Source organism: Schistocerca cancellata, chromosome 2, assembly GCF_023864275.1.
Source record: "Schistocerca cancellata isolate TAMUIC-IGC-003103 chromosome 2, iqSchCanc2.1, whole genome shotgun sequence".
Lineage (NCBI taxonomy): Eukaryota > Metazoa > Arthropoda > Insecta > Orthoptera > Acrididae > Schistocerca > Schistocerca cancellata.
Genome location: NC_064627.1, coordinates 220,417,086 through 220,436,888, shown reverse-complemented (window position 1 = coordinate 220,436,888; position 19,803 = coordinate 220,417,086).

Here is a 19,803-nt window from a genome sequence, read left to right as displayed (position 1 = left end):
GTGCAGGTGAGCGCCACAATCAGGACTGCATACGGCCGAGGCACACAGGGCCAACACCCGGCATCATGGTGTGGGGAGCGATCTCCTACACTGGCCGTACACCACTGGTGATCGTCGAGGGGACACTGAATAGTGCACGGTACATCCAAACCGTCATCGAACCCATCGTTCTACCATTCCTAGACCGGCAAGGGAACTTGCTGTTCCAACAGGACAATGCACGTCCGCATGTATCCCGTGCCACCCAACGTGCTCTAGAAGGTGTAAGTCAACTACCCTGGCCAGCAAGATCTCCGGATCTGTCCCCCATTGAGCATGTTTGGGACTGGATGAAGCGTCGTCTCACGCGGTCTGCACGTCCAGCACGAACGCTGGTCCAACTGAGGCGCCAGGTGGAAATGGCATGGCAAGCCGTTCCACAGGACTACATCCAGCATCTCTACGATCGTCTCCATGGGAGAATAGCAGCCTGCATTGCTGCGAAAGGTGGATATACACTGTACTAGTGCTGATGTTGTGCATGCTCTGTTGCCTGTGTCTATGTGCCTGTGGTTCTGTCAGTGTGATCATGTGATGTATCTGAGCCCAGGAATGTGTCAATAAAGTTTCCCCTTGCTGGGACAATGAATTCACGGTGTTCTTCTTTCAATTTGCAGGAGTGTATATTATGTGGCTCACAGTAAATGAGTTATTATGTAAATTCTGTTGTTACCTAAACACCCTGTAGCAAAGCAGTAGAGTAAGCGACATCTAGGTTGCATTAATCAAAGGAGAGTTAGCATTACATTACGTCTAACGTGCGTATGTGAGAAGTGAGTCTTCCAGCATTAAAGAAAACTAATCTTGTCTTAGAAATGATTCATTTGGTTCAGAAATATTATTGTTTTTTAAGAACCCATTGACACAGAGGAGGATGTGAGGTAGATATATCATCTGGAGTACTTATGAAAGAAGAAGGAATGACTGATGTAATTTTGCCTCAAATTGGATCAGAAGAGACATATGGAGAGATGATAATATTGTTGTTAGTGAGCTACCACAAAAGAACAAAAGATGAAGAAAGTCGACAGTGAATTTGCTGGTGATTTAAACATTATCAAAGACGTTAACGAAAACATCAAAAAGAACAGATAGAGGAAACAAAGTCAGGAGTATGTAGCGTCCAAAATGAAGCAGAATAGCAGTCATCTACAGAAGATAGTGCAACATAACATCCATGAAATATTGTTTTTGTGTCCTTCGTTTACATTTTTCATGAAACTGATATCAGAAAAATAAATGTCATCAAAATCACCAGGTTACGTGGATTAACGTAAAATATAAATATACTAGAGACCAGATCATTCTCATTTAATATGAGATATAAATATAGAAAGATCGGATAACTTTCGTGACTTAATTCCAAGGTATATGTGTTATTGTCAGAATTTTGCTGAACTTTTACGAAATTTAAACACAGAAACAGAGTATAAGTGAAAATTATGCGTCTCATCTAGCAAACTATAAAGCACAAATGACGAAACAGTGTGTAAGGCTTGTGATGATGCAGTGTTTGGAGCGCTGTACCATCAATTTGTTCCCGCCACGTGATACGTGGACTGTAAGTAGCTGTTTGTTATAACGTTTAGATATGGCAAAATAAATTTGATATTTTGTTGTTACAACTGTAATACTGGAAGAAATGTTTGTGTTTATTTCTGTTTCATGATACGAGCAGGGGTGTGGCAGTAGCAGAAGGAAAGGTCTTCCCGTCGTCACATACTCAGAGTTACCGGCCATCAGAAACGTGACAAAGACGGTCGAGTTCCAAAGAAGACATCCCGAAGCGACTCGCCCAACCTTACCATAATAGTGGAAAAAAAGGAAAAATGTTACAAATTGAAATATATTTTGTATAGAATTGATACTGTAAAGATAGAGAGAGTTCATGTTCAGCTTTAGTCACGAATGGGTGCAAACTTACTCGTCAACATTGTTAATGTTTCATATGTGATTATTTATAACTGTATGATTTCACTGTCATAAAATGAATGAAAAAGTGACGTTATTAATTTTGAAGTGATCAGTCGAAATGTTTATATGAAGATAATTCTTAAGAATTGAAACTGAGTGGAATATATTGTGGATTAAGTGAAGTTGAATTTTTAAAATTGAAGTGAGCTTAATGAAACGGGAGATCAAATGATACGGGACAATGCTGCCTTTGGAATATTGAATGCACGGACGTGATATTTTATGGGCTATACCTCACGGGATTAGGATGCTGAGGTTTCCTTTAGCAGGCATACAAAAAAGATAAATCTAAATTCATAACATTGCAGAAACGAAGGTTTATCAAATTACAAGTAAAGTAAGTTTTCAAGTCACAATTAGAAACCAACATACAAAGATCATCTTTGTACTTGAAGATCAGCTGCAGCGGACCACTATACTAAAGTTGCTAGATATTGTAAGTTACGTTAAACACAGTTTTAAAGTTGAACTAGATCAGAAGCCAATTATTCTTTAAAAGTGAAACTTAATGAGTCTGCGTTTTTTTAGTGAAAAATCATAAACTAATCTAACATTAAATGTTGTTAGGACCAAAGATCAGTTGCTGTGGAAACTTGACAGAAAGTGAATATCTTTGGGTTGCTATGTCGACAAAATAATAAACAAGGTCATAATAAGGAAATTTTTATGATCATGGATACTATTAAAGGTACTACTACCAATGCGTTTACGCCCTCGAAGATCGACCATTAAAACTGAACCTGCACATTGATTATATCTTCGGAACTATACAGTATACTGCAACTACAGTATGTGCTTTGCTTTATTGTAGTAGCACATCGTGTAACTGACAGGTAGCACCTTTTCGTCACGAAACAGGAAAAGTTGCCGTGCCACTGTAGGCTCATCTTCCTTATATCTGTACATTACATTACTCATTTTAATTGACAGTGTGTCTCTCGCACTTGCCTTAATAAAATGCACAAGTGTTCGCATATGGCACTACATACTTCAGGAATTATTTTCGAAACAGTTGCAGTTGATTTACGAAATAAATATTTGAGGCTACCGTAACTCTCACCTGTTGCTAAGAATGGCAGCGTTAGTGCTAGCCTCTTTTCTGCTGTATGCCTTGTCGATAATTTTTGTGTACTTTCGAAATTTTCGTCTCAAATGCAGCTGGAGGAAGACGATAGTCGTCTATCGACACGCGGCTGAAGTTTTCGAATACAGCAAGCAACGGCTGCAACTGCAGGTCGTTAATTAGAACCGAACCACCACTTCATTAACTCCTGTTCAAAAATTCAGACACCCACGTTTTTCCGTCTCTACACCGTTTGGATTTCGTTACCAACTGCGTGCTCGCTGTACAAAGTGAACCAACTTGTGTGGTTATGTCGTTCACCGTGCAGTACGCAACTACTTTTTGCACCAAAAACACAAGTGTTCGCATATGTATGCCTTCTCCACCGTAAATGCTTATTCGCAGGTAAAAGTCAGTGATGGTGCCCACAAGCGAACACGCTGCGCATTTATTGCGGATGTGCATTCGGTTGTGTTCGTTCGGTGTAAGAAGGTCTTTAATATGTCCATACAGTTTATTACCAGACGAAGAAGGCGCGCTCTGTGAACGCTACAACGAAACAAAGTGTAGAATACAGAGACAATATTAACGAACAGAGGGCAGCGCAGTAACCAGAGACAATAACGTCCCTTACAAGAATTCCACGGAGCAATATATAGCGGACTCATTGAAATAAGTGCACAGAGAAAATAACTTCTAGAAGTTTCAAATGTTATTATGCATCCAATACCCTTACGCGACTAATGTAAGACTATCTCTGAAAAATATAAGGGAGAGGAACTTCATACGTAGTTATCTGTGAAGAGAATAGTGACTGTGAAGACAAGAATTTTAAAATAAAGCAATTAGAAAAGGTTAAATTTCACCAAAATTATTAGGACTTTGTTCATAGTTGTAGTTCAGCAGCTGCAGTATATTTTAGTAAAGATAAAAAATCAGTCGTGAACTGCACAAGGAAACCTTTATTTGGTTCACTTGAACGGTTTCGAAAGTTTAAACTGTCATCTTCAGAAGTGAAACAGGTTCAAATCATTAGTAAACCAACCTCAAAATAAGAACTGCACGGTAGTGTCCTTTGCTACAGAATTTTAAAAAATCTGTAGGCTTACTAATGATCTGAGCCTATTTCCCATCTGAAGATGACAGATTAAACTGTCGAAACCAGTAAAGTGAACCAAATAAGGGTTTTCTCGTGCAGCTGACGACTGCTTACTAATGTTCTGAACCTATTTCAGTTCTGAGGATGGGAGTTTAACCAGTAAAATAAATCGAATAATGGTTTTCTTGTGCAGCTGACAACTGACTTCTTACATTTATTGACAACACTATTATCTTAGGTTTAGTTATGAGAGTAGAATTTCAATTTATGTTTAGTAAAAATAAAAGTTTATTTACAGTTGTAAAAACTCGTTAACCAGGTGGAAGTTTCTTTTTCCTTTGTTGGTTACATAATCTTGCTCAAGGCAAGAGTACGGCAAATAAAAATATTTCTCAGAAGCTATGTACAGTACGTAAAGATGGGATGTAGACGGAGGAACAAAGTTAAGAATTAGTGCTGCCTTTACAGATTCTGAGCAGGCAGGTTAAGTGTTATCGGTCGGCAGGATACTTAGCTAGGAGAGGCAGATTGAATGACAACAGTTCCAGACGGTACGGTTTCTGTTAACCACTGTCGATGGTGGTAGGCGCTTCAACTAATAAATGAATAAGGTTTTAATTATTTATCGAAATAGGCAGGTGATAAAGTAATTATCAGCTTATTGAATCACTTTTGACTCATATAACAGCTTCATTTTTTCAAGGAACGTTTTCTACAATTGCTTGCCAAGTGGCTGGAGGGAGGTTGTACCAAATGCCAGAGACGCTCATGGATAGCACAGGAACTGAAATTGAGCACAGCAGAGCAAAACCAGAAATGATGAACTCAGTTTTCAAGTGTTCCTTTAGAAAGAAAAATCTACGAGTTGTGCCACAGTTTAATTCTCGCCTAAATGCTTCGCTTCGCTGAGGACAGCTAATATTGTTAAAATTAAACAATGCTCCTCTCCAGAGCCAAATAGAAATGCTATCAGATTACCATCCGTTAGCCTCCATTTATACATAATAACTATAATCTAGTGTAGATCCAACGAAAATAAAGGGTGCCCAGTAGTTGGAAGAAGGGGTATGTCACACGCGTTTGCAAGAAGGGTAGCAGAAGTCGTCTACAAAACTGTCGTCCGGTATCATTGACATCAATCAGTTGTCAACCGTTGGAATGAACTCTGACCTCCAATAAAAAGAAATACCTTCCCTTAAATAAAATGCTGAAAATTATGTATTGAGAGTGTCCGATAGATGCATTATTTCCAGACATTCGAAAAGCATTTTCTCAGTACGTCACAATTAGTTATTAACGAAAGTAGAATCTTACGGAATATCAAGCGAAGAAAGCTGCACAAATATTCTGTAATACCTTGAAAAGGTTTTAAAGTGTTGAAGAGGTTGGCAACATGCTATAAACGTTCGGAAAATTAGAATTTTGCCTTTCGCAAAACACTAAAATGTAGTGCACTATGAGTGCAATATCAGTAACTATTATAATTACAAAAAACCGCAAGCAGTCACTTTTTTGAAATAGTTGTTGTTTTCGAGTCTCTTCAGGTTCGTCTTCAGATGGTGCATAGGGGGTTACAGGACTATTTCACAGCTCAATGCTGGGTGCTTGCTTGCGGCAATCTGGGCGGCTATGTAATTAGGATCAGTTTAGTAACTTCCATTGTGGCTACCAGTTGGTCATACACCACTCACTTTTCACTGAATATATACCAATTATCACAAAACTTTGCCAACATCCAGCATCTGCCGCGCAACTGGTACGTGTAACTTGTGCTCCTCACTTAAAGATATAACATACTCTGCTCAGAGACATTATTTTTTTATACTTGCAGTCGGTGTGTGGGCAAATACTTCGATCACTGCTCGCTTTAACACCAATATCCAAAATAAAATAAAATAGAATGAAATAAAGCTATAAAAAATTTCTTGTTGTAGCCATTTTAGGAGCAGCTGTATACAAATAGCCACACTTTTAGGCCGCCCCCTTATTTCAGTGGTCAGCGAATCTGACTGCCATGCAGCAGGCCCAGGTTCGATTCCCGGCCAAGTTGGAGAATTTCTCCCCTCAGGGACTGGGTGTCGTGCAGCCGTCATCATCATTTCATCATCTTTGACACTCAAGTAATCCAATGTGGCACGACTTGCAACTCGGCGGTCGAACTTCCTCAGTAGGGGAACTGCCAGCCATCAATCCCATACGACCATTTCACTTCGTTGCAATATTTCAAATGAAAAACTTCTATTGCTTAATCAACATTAAGTTTTTTTGTTACCTTCTCTGTCCAGATGTGTTCTGTCTTATTTACAAGGCATCTTCAGTGGTTGTCCTGAAATATTACACAGTTTTTTTCTGCGGAAAATATAGGTTTTCATTTTCACTGATTGGTTGTAAATTTAAAGCAGGTCATTGAAGCTTTTCTCTAACATGGTGGAAAGGCACTTACAGATCAGCGTCTGTTTCATTATTTGAAAGCCCTAATGTTACATATCCCTTACTTTCAAAATGTTCGTAGATGGACAGAATGTAAATACCCTACACTGAACTAACTATACTAATGTCGTCAACGTTTGTATAAGTTGGTAAAAGCAGAAACATTATATTAGCAGATAAATATTGCTCATCTTGCTATGGCTGTCTCGTTGTCTGTGTCGGTTCCTGTTTATGCTTTGCAATTAGTGGGTCCAATTTCACTAGAAGTTACTGGAATATTGTTGCTTTTTGAGACCATCAGTATTTATTCATAAATTCTTGGCACTTTCTGCTACACCACATGTTAAGTAAACGAATTGTGCAACATTTCAACACAACAAAAAAATTTCATAGCATTTGGTTACATTGACCAATATCGACAATAACTAAAACAATTGTAAAGCGTTTAACGCCTAAAATTTCTGAATATATTACGACACAGTTTCTGGAACATCAAAGAACACTATGTACATCATTTTATTGTGTCTGCCTTAACTGAAATCGATTTTCAGGTATAATTTATACAATGTTTTCTGGAAATAATTATTTATATAAAGGTTTCTGCATCTAAAAATTAATAATGATGGTTGCAAATTTTGACCATATAAAAACTATCATCTTCCTGTCTTTGTATATTTGTCGATTTAATTGTCGATAGTAAGGTCAGAAAACTGGAAAATGAAAACAAAAAATTTGTTTGCATTAAAACAAAAGCATAATAATATTAGTTTCAATGTAAAGCGGTTTTTTAGTCATTTAAGTTAACAGCTGTGATTACTAATTTTCATGGTTCGAGATCGATGTTGCTAAATTGATCAATACAAAAAATAAAATTATGTTATCAGAAAAATATTGATTTGATGATCAAATAAATGCAAAATTATCTTTAGATGCGGAATATATAATTTAAATTTAAAAATTAACTCCAGTCAGCTTGAAATTTATAGGGAATCGAACATTTGAACTGAAGTGGGGAAATTTTGAGAAGGCGAGATTCATTACAAAGCCCTACGTCTTTCTCTCGTCTAACAAACTGATTCAACGCTTGCAATTTTCCTTGTGGACACTGTTTCCGACTTGCAAAAGCCATGGGCGAGGTGTAGGCCCTCAGTTTAGGGGCTGCGTACCAGGCCTCGAGTATCTTCAAGCCTAATCCAGGGGTTAGTCATGTGATAGAAGACTTTGGGTCTTTATGCGAGGACTTTAAAAAAGAGGGCCATGTAGTGATGGTGTGTGGGGTGAGAAACAGTTTGAACAGGGATGGGGCATATGACATAGGTGGTGACCTGGGAAAAATAGCTTCCCTGACTCATGGCACCAACGTACAATTTGTTGAGCTGTTCTGGCGTCATGATCAGCAACACCTTGATGGAGATGTGAGGCGAATCAGTGTGGGATTAGGATGGCTCTGAGGGTAGCCAACTTTGCTCATGTTTCTCTGGTGCCCGTAGGTGCTATCAACAGATGGAGTTTTACTAGGCAGGGGTCCTACACCTAAACAGGACTGGGAAGGGAAGATTGGTACAGCTGATTCATGAAAGTATAGGGGGTGGATCTTGGGCCACACGTGGTCAAATGGCTGTTGTCATGGGTAGGAAAACTAAGTCTTTTTGGGATAAATCCATACAACAGGTTCCTCTGCCTAAAGAACATCTCCAGCACTTAAAAAAATACTGAAACAATCACTCAAAAATATCATACATAGCAGATGTCACAAAGAAAAAAAACAATTGGAAAGAGTACCATGGGGCATTTCACAGACTTAACAATCCTCCATCAAAACATGCAATCAATAAAAAGTAAAATAGAGCCATTAGAAGTTGAGCTCCAATCTTTGAAGTGCAAAGTAGTTTGTGTTACTGAGTGCTGGAGTTGGGGGACAGAAATCCAATATGTAGTGTTATAATTGTATGAAAGGGCAGATTCTTACTGCAGACCTGCTTCAGGCGATGGAGGAAATAGACCACAGTTCAAATTAAGACACGACCTCAGTACAGCAAGTGAAGGCAAACACTGAAATATCAGCTATTGAATTAACAGGGTTTGATATCGCCACTAAATTAATCATTGTGTGAGTGTGTAGATCTTCCAGTGGTAGTGTGGACACTTTTTTTTAGAAAATTAACAGAAGTTCTAGATAAAGTCTCAGGGAGAAAGGTCAACATAATTATGTGTGGGGAGATTAACATCAACATTAATATCATAAAAGAATCTAGCAGAAGCCTCATAAATATCCTTCAGAGTTTTGGCATGTCCCTAATGGTCAGTAGTGCAACAAGGGTTACTACAATGACTGCATCAGTAATTGACCATGTGGCCACAAATATGGACACTCAAAATGTGATGTAGCTGTAAAAGATCTCAGACTATCAGAAAACGTCTGTCAAATAACAACAGTAAAATCAGGCATCGACTCATTCCCTAAACTATAAGCCTGAAAACGACATCCATCAGAAATCAAAAGAAAAGATTTTTCAAAGGAACTAGCAAAACAAAGCTGGGAGGAAGTGTATAAGGAAACCAACATGAATATGAAATTCTCAAAATTCTCCACATTATTTAAATTGAAGTTTGAAAAGGGATTTCCAAAAGTATGTATGTCTGTATCAACATCTCACAAAAACAGATGGATAACAGCAGGTATTAAGAAGTCCTCCCAAACACTTAAATACCTCAGTTCCATGAAAAAAAGTCACAATGATCCAGAATTCTTTAATTTCTATCATAGATACCAAAAGATCTATAGGAAGATGCTGTATTACTGCAAAAAAACATTTAATGACCAAATAATATATAATGCAGAGAATAAAAGCAAAGCAGTCTGGTATGTTATAAAAAAGAAACGAGGAGAGACAAAGAAGTACAGGATAACATTCTGATAAGGGAGAGGAATAAGGTAATAAATGACCCACAACACTTAGCAAACTATGTAAATGAGCATTTTTCAAGTATTGCAGAGAACTTAAAGAAAAAATTCCCAACAACAAATATAACACCTGTAAATAATGTTGCACTAAATACAATGATGTTACTTCCACCACAGACAATGAAGTGAATGAAACTGTGCAAAAACTAAAAAATAAAAAGTCAGTAGGCTTAGATGAAGTACCAATGTGTGTATTGAAACAAAGCATAAAGATAATACAAGGCCCCTTAACAAACATTATAAATGACTCTTTCATATCAGGAACATTTCCAGAGCAGTTACAACAGGCAAGAGTTGTGCCTTTGCTTCAGAAAGGTAATGCAGAAGAAACAGAAAATTACCAGTTAGTTTGCTTGCTGTCACCATTCTCAAAAATAATAGAAGTAATTATGGGCTACAGATTATGATTTACCTGAATAAATACAGTCTTTTAAGCAAACCACAGTTTGGTTTCCGAAGTGGCAAAAATATGGAGTCAATCATAGTAGAATTCACAAAGGTTGTACTCGATGCTCATCTATTACATTATCATTACATTATTTTGGTAGTTTTCTGTGGTGAGCGGTATTGTGTTGAGTATATGAATCCTGTTCCTGAGTGCTGAGTGCTTCTGCACAGAAGATTAAACAACAAATACAGTCAATAAACACAATACACACACAGCCAAAGACAATAGCAGAGCAAAACACCACATGAACAAGAACACACAGCAACAGAACATCAATGACACAAAGAATACATGAAAATAGGGAAAAAGGTTCAAATTGGTAGACAATGACACATATGCAAAAACTGACAAGTAAAATAACGAACATTGGGAACTGACAAGGCATGTATATAGAATTCAGAATAGACAGTTCAGTACAAAAACACTTGCCAAAAACAACAAAAAATACAAACGTTTACCATGAACCAGGAATATACCAAATACAATACAACACATGTGATCGAAGGTATGTAGGACAAATCAATAGAACATTCGACAACCTTAATATAAGGCAGGAAAGCATGTAAATAGTCAGAATAAATAATGATAGACACCTCCTAACCCTACAATAAACTTATCACATCTGCAAGACAAAGGTGGAAAAGAAGCTACTACTAATTAATTAAGTGAATGTGACTAACCACTCACTGTTTACATTGAATGATCATACAGTAGTCTGAAATCTCAACCGATGACCCCAAATCTCACATCTCTGCTAAGTATACAGATAAAAAATCAAAAACAAAAAGAAAATAATAATAAATAGTTGTAAAAAATTTTAAAAAAGGAATAAAAAATAAAATAAAGTATACAAAGATACACATCCACACACACTCACTCGTTCACTCACTCACACTCACACGAATACACATACACACACACACACACACACACACACACAATTGTAGATCTTACATCACCACACGTATAGTCAAACAAAACACAGTTGAAAGCAAAACATAAGAAAGTTTGAACACTTACAGAGATGAATCATACTGTAGCCACAGAAAATGGTAGTTGTATTAGTAGTAATAGTAGCTTTATTCATCTATAGATCTCTTTTTACAAGGATATAGGATATCTCAGTATTTACAAGTTTAGACCAATTTAAAGTAAGCTAATTCATATACACATACATTTACAGACTTCTAGTTAGGAACAATCATTAGATTTGATCCTGGTATACAATAATTTTTTTACTAATAACTTATTAAGTAATGTAATGCCAAATTGTTCACTCATACCTCACTATCAGACACTGCACACACTATAACCACATTGTTTCATAACACTTCACTCACTACACACACAAACTCACACACACTGGTGGTCTCTGGGCCATTATCTGTACCACAACAACCCATTTGCTTTCCTGAAAAACTGAGTCAGCATCCCTCTATAATGAGTGAGATGTTCAGCTCAGAAAGAGGAAGAGGTGTTAGTATTGTGCAATGCATAGCTTGGGGTAAGGTTTTCTAGAAAAGGAAAAAAGAAGGAAAAATCATAGTGTGAAGGTGCACGTTGAATGTTGAATTTTTATAATCATTATTATTATTTATTTGTATAATTTTTTTCCAAACCCCTACTCTGTTTTGTCTAAATAATCCTTCAGTGTATAAAATGTATTGCATAACAGGTACTTTAAAGGTTTCTTTTTAAATAAGTGTATTTTTGCAATTCCTTTTATCTCTTTTAGTAATTTATTGTACAGTTTTATTCCTTGGTAGAAAATGCTGTTTTGAGTTTTATGTTAATTTTTTCTTGTCAAATGTAAGTTGAGTCTAACTCCTGTTCCAGTGTCATGGACAGAACTCTTTGTGCATTAATTAACAATGTTATTTTCGATGTGTACAACTAGCTGGAAAATGTATTCACACGGAGCAGTTAAAATCCCCAGTGTTTTGAACAGATCTTTACAATGAGCTATGCTACTATTCTTGCTTATTATTCTTATGGTTCTTTTCTGGAGTTTGAAAATTGTGGTTATATTTTACGCATTTGTTCAACAAAAAAGAATGCCATAGCTAAGAACTGAGTGCACATACGAATAATAGACTAATAGACACTGAGTGTTACACACTGATGATAGCATTGTAATGGCATAACAAGCTGATGACATTCTGTTTGCAAGTACTTTTGTGTATTCACACCATTTCAATTGAGAATCAGTATTCATTACTAGAAATTTTGCATTTCTTTTACAGTCTATAGAGGTGCAATCTATGTTTAATTTAACTTTGTCATTTTCCCTCTTCAAACTAAAATCCATGGCATTAGCTTTCTTTATGTTCAATGTCATTTCATTGCTTATTGACCAGTCATAAACTTCCAGAGAGCTTCATTTGCTTTCTCTGCAAGGAGTTCTGTTGTTTTCTCAGTGACTACAATATTGCTGTCATCAGCAAAGAGAATTTTTTCACCATGAGTAACACTACTGGGAAAGTCACTGATATATATTGGTCCTAATATGATACCTTGTACCTAATTTAATGTATTTTCGTTCTGATAAGTGTTCTACTAAATGTTTATATCTATTTGAAGTATGTGATATCTATACTCTTTGTACCCTATTGGCTAAGTGTGATTGAAAACAGTCATTAGCTACCCCTATTATTTCTAATGCTTGTAATATTTTTTGATAGAATCTTGTGGTTTATTGTATCAAAGGCCTTAGACAAATCCAAAAATATACCTGTGTAATAGGAAGAATGACCTGGAAGTCTTGCTCGGTTCTTTCAGTTTGACATCCGTCATTAACTTTCCTACTTGGGTAGTAAAGGACAGCAGCACATTGATAGATAACACTTTTATAGACCGAGATAAGTTTAAAAACATAAATTCTTGTACTTTTGAGGATGGCCTTTATGATCATGGTGCTCAGATAGTTACAATATATGATATAGCACCATTCAGTAATTCGAAACTACCCTCCAAAGTTGTGTGTTCAATTAATGACTCAACAATTAGAAATTTCAGAGAAAATCTTCAGCAGTTAGACTGGGATGAGGTGTACAAGGAACGCCATGTAGATTTAATATATAGCTTATATCATGATACCATTGTAACTGTTTCCCCAAGAAAGTAATTAAATCTAATTATAAGAAACCATACAAAAAACCTTGGCTTACTAAAGGAATAAAAATATCTTGTAAGCACAAATGGGAACTGTATCTAACAACAAGAAAGAGTAATGACCCAGAAACAGCGAAATATTATAAAAACTACTGTGCTACATTAAGAAAGGTTATTGAATGGTCCAGAAGCATGTGCATCATGTCTGAGATTAATACCTCTGATAACAAAATCAAAACAATTTGGAATATTATTACAAGGGAGACAGGGCAATCAAGAGTACAGGATGACAGCATTACCATCAAAGCGAATGGAAACATTACAAACAACAAGCTGGAAGTCGAAAACATTTTCAATAATCATTTTTTAAATGTTGTAGAGGAAATAGGGTCTAAATGTTCATTAGAAGAAGGAAGGCAGTTAATGGAAGAGGCCTGACCCACACCATTTGATACAATTGAAATTCCACTCACCTGTCCTTCTGAAATTAGGAAGATAATAAAATCTCTTAAGAATAAAAGCTCACACGGAATTGATGGTATTTCCAGCAGGATAAAAAAAGCTCGTTCCCAAGAGATAAGTGGGATTCTTAGCCACATATGTAATAGCTCTCTGAAGCAGGGTATTTTGTCACATAGACTGAAGTATGTCATTGTTAAACCACTGCATAAAAAAGGGGATGCATCTGATGTCAACAACTACCGCCCAATATCTCTTCTGACTGCCTTATTCAAAATTCTTGAAAAAGTAATGTATTGTTGAGTAGCTTCACGCCTTTGTAAAAATAAAGTTTTAACAAAATGTCAGTTTGGTTTTTCAGAAAGAATTTCAGTGGAAAATGCTGTATATACTTTCAACAATGAGATATTAAATGCTCTGATTAACCGGAAGTCAACCGTTGGGATTTTTTGTCATCTCTCAAAGGCTTTTGAGTATGTAAATCATGGAATACTTCTATATAAGCTCAAGTACTGTGCAATGAATGGAACAGCGTTCAAATGATTTAAATCATACGTGTCTCGAAGAGTGCAGAAAGTTGAAATAAGCAGTACATAATATGCAAAAAACTGCTGATTTCTCAAACTGGGGAACAATCAAGAATGGGGTGCTGCAAGGTTCGGTCTTGGGTCCTCTTCTGTTCTTAATATATATTAATGATTTGCCATTCTATATTCACGAAGATGCAAAGCTGGTACTTTTTGCTGATGATAAGTGGCGGTCAAAATAATAGAGCCACCTGGCAAAGGTTTGGAATAAAGTGCACATTTATTACTAGACATGTTTGAACTATGATGGAAACCATTACAACCGAGTCACATTGTACTATAGTCAGTTATATCGATAACACAACACAAAATAATCAGTAATAATCAATAATATTCAAAAGAATACCAGACCACAGGGTCAAAAAAATAGAGCCAATTGAAACAAATATATTGTACTTGATCTCAGTCTTATGAAACGTACAGGAACAGTCTTTTTTGCATAGGACTGCATTAGTACTTCGTGGGGTAACCCTTATTTTTGAGGATTGCCCTGCACCTCTTACCCATAGAGTCTACTAAACGCCTGCATTCGTCACTACTGATCGCATACCAGGCTCTCTGGATTTCTTCCCACAGTTTTTCTGAAGATGTAGCTTTTGAGCGGTCAATTCTCTTGTCTAAGATCTCCCATAAGTTCTCAATGGGTGATGCGTCAGGGGACTGAGGTGGCCACTCTAATACTTCGATATTGTGCTCTTGAACAAACTATGATCCTTGCAGTATGCTTTGGATCGTTATCGTGCTGAAATTTCCATTTCAGCGGCATTTCCTCTTCAGCATAAGGCAGCATCACATTTGCCAAGATGTCTTTGTACATTTCTGCGTTCATTATGCCGTTGATACGGTGTATTGGACCAATGCCGTACCACGAAAAACATCCCCATACCATAACACTTCCGCCACCGTATTTCACAGTTTTTAAAGTGTACTTGGGATTAAATTCCTGGTTTGGTGGGCGGCGCACATAGACTTTTCCGTCTGAGGCAAACCTATTAAACTTGGATTCATCGGACCAAAGGATGTTCCTCCACCAAGTATTAGGTTTTTGTTCATTTCTCTGGGCAAAGGCTAACCTTTTCCGAACATTAGCTTGTGAAACATGTGGCTTCTTTCTTGCAATGCGCCCATTCAATTTTGCAGATCTCAGTCGTCTTTGAATCGTTGAGGTTGATGGTTGAACATCATGTTCGTCGCTAAACAAAATGGCTTTCAGTCGTGGTGTTGACAAAAATGGGTCTTTCTTCACTTCCCTAGTGATGAGTCTGTCTACGCGAGGAGTAGTTACACGAGGTCGCCCCCTGTTCTCCACCTGCGGCTTTGTTTGTTTTGACCGTCTCATGGCGTTCTGGACTCGTTTTCGCGAAACGTGCAAGACATTGGCTATTTTATTCATGGACATCCCACTTTTGAACATCCGGAACATTACTATACGCTCATCTTCACTGGTATGCTTTGCTCTGCCCATCTAGACGAATGTAAACAAAACCACACGTCAATTTACATACAAAACAACTGCATAAAAATCAATTTAAAGGCACATGTGTAAAGCGGCTCTATTATTTTGACCCATAAGATTCTTACCTTTATGCCTCTTGTCACACGTCTAGCTCAAACGCTTCCTTTCGGACGACTAAAGATAGCAGCAACGTCTTCCCTGATGTTGTCTACAAGGGACTGACAACACGGCACTCGTGGCGATTTCGCGAACTAATAGATATCCTAGTTCTTAATCTCGTCAATAGAGGTGGCTCTATTATTTCGACCGCCACTGTACAAGTATAGCTATCACACCCAACAGACAAGAATTAACTGGTGAAATTGTAAATGATGTTTTTCAGAAAGTCATTAAGTGGTTCTCTGCAAATGGGCTCTCATTAAACTCTGACAAAACACAGTACATACAGTACCACACAGCAAATGGAATGACACCATTAATAAATATAGACTTCGATCAGAAGTCGGTAGCTAAGGTAGAATATACAAAATTTCTAGGTGTATGGATTGATGAGGGGTTGAAATGGAAAAAACATACTGAAGATCTGCTGAAACGTTTGAGTTCAGCCACTTATGCTATTAGGGTCATTGTAAATTTTGGCGATATACATATCAGTAAATTAGCTTACCACACCTATTTTCATTCTCTGCTTTTGTATGACGTCATATTCTGGGATAACTCATCATTGAGGAAAAGAGTGTTCATTGCACAAAAGCGTGTAAGCCGAATAATTGCTGGAGCTCATCCAAGATCATCCTGCAGACACTCATTTAAAGTGCTAGATATCTTCACTGTAGCCTCACAATATATATTCACTTATGAAATTTGTTATTAACAATCCGAACGAATTCAAAAGTAATAGCAGTGTACATGGCTACAACACGAGGAGAAAGGATGATCTTCACTACTCAAGATTAAATCTAACTTTGGCTCAGAAGGGGGTAAATTATGCTGCCACAGAAGTCTTTGGTCACTTTCCTATTAGCATCAAAAGTCTGACAGATAGCCATATAGCATTAAAAAATTAAAAGAATATCTTAATGGCAACTCCTTCTACTCGTTGGATGAATTTTTGGATATAGTAGGTGGGTAATTTCCCCAACCCCCACAAAAAAATTAAAAATATTAAGAGTCATGTAATATTTTGTGTAATGTAATATCTTGTGTGGACACCTTTTATTAACCTGACACGTTCCAGATAATTACGAGGTGTCGTATTCATGATCTATGGAACAACAACTAATCTAATGTAATCTAATCTAATCTGGAAAGAACTAGACGTCATCACGCAAATACCAACAAACAATGTGTGCAGTAGCAATTTAGTCACGAAAGTAAACAACGAATAAAGTCAATAAATGCTGTACATACTGATAACTGTATAAAAATATTTATATCGTCCTGTAGAAAAACATGTATCCAAGCTTCTACGCCATTAGGCATCGTCAAAAGTAAAAACCCACAGGGACCAAGCACTGTCATACATAAAATTCGTCTTAGAACACCTAATGGTTGCGTGTTACACTTTCAAGATGCAGTTGTAATCCTAATGCAGCCGCTTTACAGACCCCAACGATGCTAGTGACTATTATAAAATCTATAAACATTATATTTCAATTCTAGTACGTTCTGAACTCTAGTACTAAACCTATATTGCAACGTATGCGTCCATATAAAATAGCCGACAGGAAACATAAAACCCAACGTCGCTGAATCAAATAATTTGATTGCTGCTTGTCAAGGAGGACATCGCTAAAGTGAGCCCAGAAATGCCTCTTGGACACTTATGCCTTCTCTTTTAACGCACTGACACGTACCTTTCAGTCACGAGAGACAACATTTTAGACTCTGTACCTGAACAGGAAAGTGAAGTCATAGGGACAAAGAAAGGAAGTGGATTGTTTAAGGTCTATACGATGTAGAGCACGTTAGACTAGGAGAGCTAACCTGAGTGTGTCTGAGTGTGTTGCTCTGAATCTTCCAAGAGACATTTACCTGGCGAAACCATAGGTGAAGCTCAATCTGGATGTCCATTTCTGTATTTGAAACCCGCTCCTCCCGAATACAAACCCATTGTCATGTTCACCATTGCGTCAACTCGCTCGAGAACAGTATTTGATATCAGAGTCAAAACGATGAACGCAACAGTTCTGAAACTTCTTGGCACATTAAAACTATGTGCCAGAGAGGGTTTCGAAAGTAGGACCTTCGCCTATCGCGGGCAAGTGCTCTACCGACTGATCTATCCAAGCACGACTTACAACACCTACACAGTCCTACTTCCGCCATTAGAGTTCTGGAACCGAGGTCTGTCAACTATTTACGCTGGAGTATCTAGTAAAATCTGTTCTAGAAACTGTTTAAGATCTTTCAGCTGACGTGGGTCACTAAACACACTGGACGATGGCAGTAAACTTCCAGCATCTGTGCTACGAAGAAGAATTCGAGTGATGTGTTTCGCGCGCGGGCTGTAAAAACAGTAATGTGGAGCCGTACGCTTATTTCAGCGGACACATCCAACACTCAGCCGTGTGTGTGTTTTACTGCCGTCCCACGGTAACGCGCCACACCGTGAATGATATATACAGCTGTCCAAACACCTTCCTGGTAAATCCGCAGGTGATTTTTTTCACAGTAAACAATTTCAAGACACTCATTCCGTCATGCAGTTTCCTTCTAGATGAAGCAATGCACCTGCAGGTGTCTAGACTGTAACTTTAAGAATTCTATCTTTAGTCGAATAACATGGTATATTTGCGCGGAACGTCACACCGTACAACCATTTTACTGAAGGAAATTACAGTTAGCTATGAAGACAGTAAAGTGTGGCTTTGTGATTACGCAGTGTAAATAGCCGTAGATTGCTTAGTATATTTAGTAAATAACACAGAACATATATGTCATCACTACTAACTTTTAGTATCCTGCCGTGGAACACTTGACAGTATGCCGCAATTTGTTAAAAAGTGCATATGATAGTATTTCTGGGATGTGTGATATTTCGCATAAAGAAATAAGGCCAATAATGCTGTCCTTGCAGAAGAAGCTACTTTACTGAAATTTCAGGTGTCTCATTTAACATGTGTTAGTTTTAGAACTTCTGACTTACGGAGTGACATTAATGTGTATTAATGCTGGTGGCAGAGCCAACGACAATTTAAAGTAAGACGAAGAAACCGCCACACATGACCTAAAGAAATAATATGTTTATGAGAGAGTGCCTTTCCTACAATCGTTATTTACTACTGACAGTGGCTTGTGTCAATGCAATTAAGAATGAAAAAAATAACATAAACAATTCGACTGCTTTACAAAGCCGTACAAACAATACAATTCCGTAAATCAAATCCTAACGTAATTTACATGAATTTGTAATATACGATAGATACGAAATTTGATCGTTATTAGAGCTACATCCGAGTCAGTCCACGAACATTTAAGCTTTCTCTCGCACGTCCAATGGAGAACTAAATGTAAAAATAAAGCGACAAACTAACAGAAAGCACGCCTAAACGAAAGTTTTTCCAGAATGAGATTTTCACTCTGCAGCGGAGTGTGCGCTGATATGAAACTTCCTGGCAGATTAAAACTGTGTGCCCGACCGAGACTCGAAGTCGGGACCTTTGCCTTTCGCGGGCAAGTGCTCTACCATCTTTTTTTTTTTTTTTTTTTAAATCTGATTTTGTTCGTTTTTGTTCGTTGCATCTGCTCGGCGCGGACGCCGTATGACATCCATTTAAGTTCGTTGTTGATCCATTGACTCAGTTTTTTTATTACAGAGGGCAGCTAACCCTCTGACCGATCACGCTGAGCTACCGTGCCGGCGTCTGAGCTACCGAAGCACGACTCACGCCCGGTCTCACAGCTGTACTTCTGCCAGTATCTCGTCTCCTACCTTCCAAACTTTACAGAAGCTCTCCTGCGAACCTTGCAGAACTAGCACTCCTGAAAGAGTGTGCCTCGGTCGAACACACAGTTTTAATCGGCCAGGAAGTTTCATATCAGCGCACACTCCGCTGCAGAGTGAAAATCTCATTCTGGAAACATCCCCCAGGCTGTGGCTAAGCCATGTCTCCGCTATATCCTTTCTTTCAGGAGTGATAGTTCTGCAAGGTTCGCAGGAGAGCTTCTGT